Source organism: Pseudorca crassidens, chromosome 17 (assembly GCF_039906515.1).
Source record: "Pseudorca crassidens isolate mPseCra1 chromosome 17, mPseCra1.hap1, whole genome shotgun sequence".
In the NCBI taxonomy this organism is placed as follows: domain Eukaryota; kingdom Metazoa; phylum Chordata; class Mammalia; order Artiodactyla; family Delphinidae; genus Pseudorca; species Pseudorca crassidens.
In genome coordinates this window covers 9,865,176-9,872,018 of record NC_090312.1, presented here as the reverse complement: position 1 = coordinate 9,872,018, position 6,843 = coordinate 9,865,176, and the positions used below count along the sequence as shown (strand labels likewise).

The 6,843-nt window shown below is 48.7% G+C and overlaps 1 protein-coding gene across 1 annotated transcript in view; it reads left to right on the top strand.

The window, feature by feature from the left end:
- EFR3A (EFR3 homolog A) overlaps window positions 1-6,843 on the top strand; it is a 175,465-nt gene that overhangs the window by 126,269 nt on the left and 42,353 nt on the right. The window contains exon 24 of the transcript XR_010936122.1: window positions 6,334-6,503. The gene's annotated coding sequence lies outside the window, so the exon portion shown is untranslated. The remainder of the gene's footprint in view (window positions 1-6,333; window positions 6,504-6,843) is intronic.

Here is a 6,843-nt window from a genome sequence, read left to right as displayed (position 1 = left end):
GAAACCATGACACGAGACCCCACAGGAGCTGTTTGTCCCGTGATGCAGTGCAGGAAAAAGAGAAAGCCCCGAAAGTGTCTCTGTCCCAGCTTTGCCAGCGGCTTTGTTAGCAATACGACAGTAAGGAGATTATGTTCCCTCTTTGAGACTCAGTTTATCCATCTGTAAAATGGACACCTCACCGTGCGCTCCTTGAGGACGTAGTTCTGGTCTCATTTATTTATTCACTAAATCAATGGTCATTTATTATGGGTCAGGCACATTGCAAGGATCCAGGAAAGCAAAGTGAGGAAAACACACCTTACCTGTGAGTGGTTCACAGACGAATGGGAAAGGGTGGCAATTTAACAAGTGCTATAGTTTGACTTCTGTAAATTGAATTTTGAGCAACCCATACGTTATGACCCACCAGCATTCTGAGCAGCAGTCTTAAAATTTTTTTAACCATTTTTTAATTGAAGTATAGTTAATTTACAATGTTGTATTAATTTTGGGTGTACAGCAAAGTGATTCAGATGTGTGTGTGTGTGTGTGTGTGTGTGTGTGTGTGTATACTTTTACAGATTCTTTTTCATTATAGGGTATTACAAGATACTGAGTATAGTTCCCTGTACTATAAAGTAGGTCCTTGTTGTTTAGCCATTTTATACATAGTGTGTATCTGTTAATCCCAAACTCTTAATTTATCTCCCCCCCCATCCCCTTTGGAAACCACAAGTTTTTTCTCTATATTTGTGAGTCGATTTCTGTTTTGTAAATAAGTTCATTTATATCATTTTTTTAGATTCCACCCATAAGTGATATCATAGGATATTCTTGAGCGGGCTGGCTCTGAACTTTTGTACCATCATCACAGAATAAATCTGGCCATCGCTTGGCAGCGCTGCCGCTAGCAAACAATGCTTTTGCATACTTTGCGGCAGTCCTAGCGGTTCAAGGAATGTGCCTTTGGAAGGGCCTGGGGGGAAGGGGCGAGGTGGGTGGGGTCAGGAACCTGCCACATTTCAACTGTAGCTGCCCTGGGATCTGAGCAGTCAATACTGAACTTCAGTAGTCACTTACGTCTATTGCCTCAAGCAGGTCAACCATGTATTTAATAGGGAAGGAACAACTTAAAGACCAGAGGGATTTAGAATAGAATAGTTTTAGCTCCCTGGGAATCTAACTCCCAAAGGAATGTGAGATGGATGATTGACTTACACATATTCAGTTTTAGAACATGTTTTTAGGACACAGTTTGAATGATAATACAGAATGACTATGCTACCCCAGTGGCACACACAGGGCTGCTGAATACGGTTGTATATGTTGTGCACTTTGCAAAGGTGTTGTGCTGAGTGGGCAAGTAGAGGCTGAAATGCAGCCAGTGCTGGACTCCCACGCTTGCCCTCTGCAGGGCTGTGTCAACCTGAAAAACCTTTAGAGAAAAACCTGAAAAACCTGAAAAAGTTTTAGAGATGATGGAGGTAATGTTAGCACAACAATGTGAATGCACTTAACGCTGCTGGACTGCTCACTTAAAAATGGTTTAAATGGTAACTTTTATGTTATGTATATTTTACCACAATTAAAAGTGATGTTATAAACTCCAGGACCTCATTCCTTTAAACACTACCTTTCAGTGATTGGGTCATTCTTTGCCTTGGGTCTTCACCAAGCATCTCCGTATACTGGCTCATAAGGACACACTAGAACTTTCTAGGTGAGGAGCCAAGGCTCAGAGCGGTCCAGTAACTTGCAAGGCCACCTTTGCCCAAAGGCACCACGGCAGGGGGACCATGGCAGCACCAGGCACAAGATTCAAACTGCTCAGCCAGTCCGACTTGAGTCTCTGGTCCAGGTTGTAACAGGGAGGAGGCAAGTCTGACTACAGGCTGGATCTGTTTCTTTTACTTTAACCTTTGCTTTCCACTGCTTTTGTTCACTAAAAGGATACTGTCTATAAGTAATGGCCTGCCTCGGGGAACCCTGCCCCTCTGCCTAAATGTTAAAGTGCCTTTGTTCAGGGAAACATCCGGACCCTGTCCACGTGTGGATGGCTACAGGAAAGAAGAAATTAACGCATCCCTTCCCTGAGGCTGGCTATTCCAGGGGATATTTGCTAAACTTATGGCCTTTTTACTTTACTTCCTCCTCTCCTCCCAGCTCTGTGCTATAAGAGAAATTGGCATCCAAACCCCAGTAAGATGGTTTTTTGGAGACACTAGTCTGTCATCTTATCAATCTGCCAGCTTTCCGAATAAAGTCGTCTTCCCTGCCTCAACACCTCGCCTCCCAATTCATCGGCCTGTCGTGCGGCGAGCAGAGCGAGCTTGGACTCGGTAGCAAGGTGTTTTACCCTCAACTGCGATGGTGATCATTAAATCTCAAATAAGCAGCCTAGTAATTTTATTCACTGTATAACTGTTGAGAGTTTTGGCAATACTTGTTGGGAGGCCCCCAGGCTGGCCAGCCACTCGCTGGGGTGTGGTGTGACACTGCAGTTGACAATCCCCAGCTGGGAGCCAAGAAAAGGGAAATTGCAGAGCCAGCCAGAGGTGACAGCATGGGCTCAGCCTTGAACAATGGGGAAAGAGACTTGAAGTGGGGGGGACATGCACATTAGGATCAGGGGGTGGGATGACTCAGGGCCGCTGCTGAAATCCAGCATCCTTCTGCTGACAGAGTCAGGTGCCCTTGGGGCTGGGGCTCTGTCCACCTGGAGGAGAACAGCCTTTTCCTAAGGAGGCCTCCAGGGCTGTCAGGGACCTTGCGGCAGTGCTATCTTGTGGGACTGAGGGTCCCCAAGCCTCGCCTTGGTCTGCGTGCACTGGAGGCCTGGCTCACCAAGGTGTTCCCTGAAGACTGATTCCGCCTCATCTAGGATGTTTCTAAGAGCAAGGCCTTTCTAGCTGGACAGACCTGGGGTGGAGTCGGGTTGTGGGGGGGGACCAGGGGAGGGGGCTCAGGCTCCACCTTTCCCTTGATGAGTGCCCTGAGCCAGACACTGAAGCTGTCTTGTACTTATTTTCCTGGCCAGTAAGATGCCCACTTATCTTCCTCAGGGTGTCACGAGGATTGAATGGAGTAATCCTTCAAGGTGGGGCCTGCCTAGCATGAACTAGGTGCTTAGTAAGGCCAGCCCATGACTCATGATGGTTCTATTTCCACACCAGGTGCCCTAGGGAGAGACGTTGGCCCACACAGGTTTGTGGGACTCTCATTGATGTGTTGTGCTGGATTTTTTCCCCAGGTAAATGCACCAGACGTTGTCCTCTGGCACTACATCTCTTTGTACAAGAGCTGAGTGCCTCTGAGTTTTTAGCTACATCTTGGAGTAGCATCCAGGGCTCAGGTACCTCTTGAGAGCATCCTCCCTCCCTCCCTTCGTTCCTCCCATCCTTACCATCCCTCCATCCTTGCCTCCCTCTTTTTCTCCCTCCCTCCCCCTTCCTCCATTCTTAACGCCCTCCCTCCACCCTCCCTTCCTTCCTTTTGGCCCCCTCCACAATCAGGAGAAGGGGGTGCCTACCGTGAAGGTCCCACTCGAAAGCTGCTGGGTGCACGATGCTTGGCTTTGAACAAGATGGGGACTGAGCCCTTTATACCCCAGGGAAAACCCTTAGTCATGCGGTCCCCCTCCCCCTCCTCACATCAAGAGGACAGCCTTTCATGATTCTGGCAGGTGGGCTGCCTCTGAGGGGGAGGAGGCATCATAAGGCTCTGGCTTGGAGCAGGTGAAGACTCCAGTAAGAGGCCCATCTTGAGCCTCAGAGGAGACCCAGGCTCTAATTAGAGAACAATGGCTCCCCTGTTCCACACACCCTACCTCATCTCAAAGGCTTGGAGGCCCAGAGATTATGTCTCGGGGTCATCAGGGGAGTTCCATGAAATTCACAAAAGCTCTCCGTCCAGGAAAAGGGCTGGCTTTGTCTAGTTAATTTTCCAGCAAGAGGATCTCTGGGGTGATTCTTCTATGTGCCTGGCCTCGGGCCTGGGAATTTGATACCTCTTTCCTTTAGGGCTTTTCTGCACAAGCTGGGGGGTAGGGCGAGATGGGGCTTTGAAATCAGACATCCTAGGTTCCAGTGCCCATCCTGCTTACTCATTACCAGAGGGATATGGAGCTTGGAGCTTGTCACTGCTCAGCCTTGACTCCACATCCATGGGGAGTAATCCCACGAGGACCGTGAGAATGAGGTGAGCCAGGTAAAGGGCATGGATGGTAGTGGGGCCCATTAAATCCTAGTTCTTCCTCTTTCCTTGATAGCCCCCTTGGGAATTGTTTCCTTTGCAGATTTAACAAGGAGAGAGAACATTTCTTGAAAGCCTATTGGGCACCACAAATGTTTTGACAGGATTTTGTCCTCATCATCCTGACAGTGGTAGGATACAGCACTAGCTCCATTTTACAGATGAGACAAACAGGGGTTGTCGAGGTTTGAGGAGTTAGTCCGAGCGCACGTGTGATGGGACCGCTCTTGGCTTACAGGTGAACCTGGCTGTGAGCTGTTCCCTCCACCACTGCCTCCTGGAGAACCAGGGCTCATCCAGTGATCAAATCTGGGAAGAGCTGAGCCTTTACAGAGCCCACTGAAGGGTTTCTTAAAATCATTAGTTGTCCTTGTGCATCGAAGCTTTGTTTCGATCATTAATTATTGTTCAGTATCTCAGGTGCACAGAGGAACGAAGCTATGCCACGCCCTTCCTTTCTCACTAATACAGAAGACGCACCATCTCTAAAACGATTATGTCAAGGGCGGTAGATGGATCAATGTGGCAAAATTCATCTTTTCAGCATCTCCAGAGCCTACGTTCTGCTCAATGCCAAGGGGTAATAACAATCTGCATAGGTGTGTTGTTCTAGACATTTCTCGGGATTTGAGAAGCTCATCTTCTTCCCATAGCCAACAACAGGGTATCTCAACCTTAGCACTATTGATATTTTCGTCCAAATAAGTTTTCGCTGTTGGGGTCTCCTGTGCATTTTAAGGTGTTTAGTGGCATCTTGGGGCTCTACCCACTAGATACCAGTAGCAGTCCCCCTCCCCAAGTTGTGACAAACAAAAATGTCTCTAGATATTGCCAGACAAATATCTCTGGGGGTCCAGATCACCTCTGATTGAGAACCACAGGCCTACAGTATCCCTGGAACCTTGGCCTTTTCCTTCTCTGTTGATGGAGCAGGGTGAGATCAGTTTTCACAAGAACTCAGACATAAGAGAAAAAAGGCTGTTGTATGGGAGTTTCAAATTTAAGATTGCATTATGATAGCACCCTATTTCCTCACTCACACAAGCCCCCAACACAGGGCACCTATTCAGAATAGGTGGACATAGCAACATGCACACACGAACTCATAGAGATACGCAGTGGGACTAGGAAACACACACAGAATCCCTTTTGCTCCCTTTTCCCCTCCCCCTCTCCTTCCCCCTTCCTTTCTTTCTCTTGCTAGTTTAGCTAGTCTTTTGGACTTGAGTCAAGTAGACAGAAATGCACCTGTGCTTTGCCTCCAGGAAGAATCCTGGTTAAGGATGTTACATGTGTAGCTGCATGGTCTCCTTCATTGGCTGGGGCACCATAACTGTCCTATCTCTCTACCTCATCAGTAAACCACTGGTGGCCACATATGCACAAATGAGTGGCAACGCCAGTGTGGAAGCACCCCCTGAGGCCTCCTCATTGCCCTAAGCATCCGCCACATCAGGACTTATTCAGCCCAGGAGGGGCCAACCTCCCCTTACACTCCAAGAGGCTGTGGACTCCAGGCTCCGGCCAATTTTCCTTGGGCCCTATTTACTTCCCGCCGTGGCTGCTGTTGGGATAGTGTGACCCTAGAAAACCGGTCCCATGTGGTGCTCTGAGCCTTTGTCCCCTCTGCGTGGGCCTCAGACGTCCCCCACACTCGGGCTTTTAAAAGTTGTGGTTGTGCGTAATCATTAACCCTAAAGGATGGTTGGCGGGTTCCACACGAGCAGACAGCCGGGGGTCGGGACCAAGTTGTCCATCAGTTCACCCTCTACTTTCCCTGATGATAAATTACTCTCTGTGGAACCTCAGGGATCATTTCCTGCCAAAGGTCCCTAATTAATATCAATTTGATCCATCACAGAGGGTCGGGTCAGATTAACCCACACTTAATGAATGATGCTGTTTTCTTGATTCCTATCCAGGTACGAATGCCTTTGCCTTAGCAAATTTACTGTATCCTCCTCAGCTTTGCAAACAAGGGGCCCTTCGCAGGCCCTAGGAGGCCCGACCACAGCTGTTTATGAGCTTGACATTTGCGTAACTTTGAGGGCCCCTCGGGTGTCCTGGGGATTAACAATAAATCTTTCTGTGTTTGACCAGACAGGGAAGCATCGAGCTACTTCCTTCACGAAAGAACCTGATGTTCACTCGTCGTGCAAGGACACTCAGGGTCTTCCGAAGGGGGAAGACTGTCTCCACTTGGATGCTACTTGGAAAGTGGCGGGCATAGATCATAAAGGAGGGAACGCCGATGCTCGGCAGCGTGCGAGGTGAGTGAGTGGAGGGAAGCTGTCCCTGCAGTGAGGAACGAAGGGGTCCAGACGGGGCCACTGGAGAGAGCTTAGTAATGCTCTGCGTAGACACTCAGCATTTACAGAGATACTGGAGCAACCACAGACGTGGAAATAGCATACAGGGACCTAATCCCATGAGGGGGATGACTCATCGTGTGAGTGTGCAGTAGAGGGATGACTCAGGAGGGCATTCGAACCATGCATCTGCCAAAGAAAGGTCTGGTCCTTGAACAGTTCCTAGGACGTAACCTCTAAACCCTTGGGATGTATTGCTTGGTAAGTGTCTTTGTATACCCGGGGCTTTGCACCATGCCAG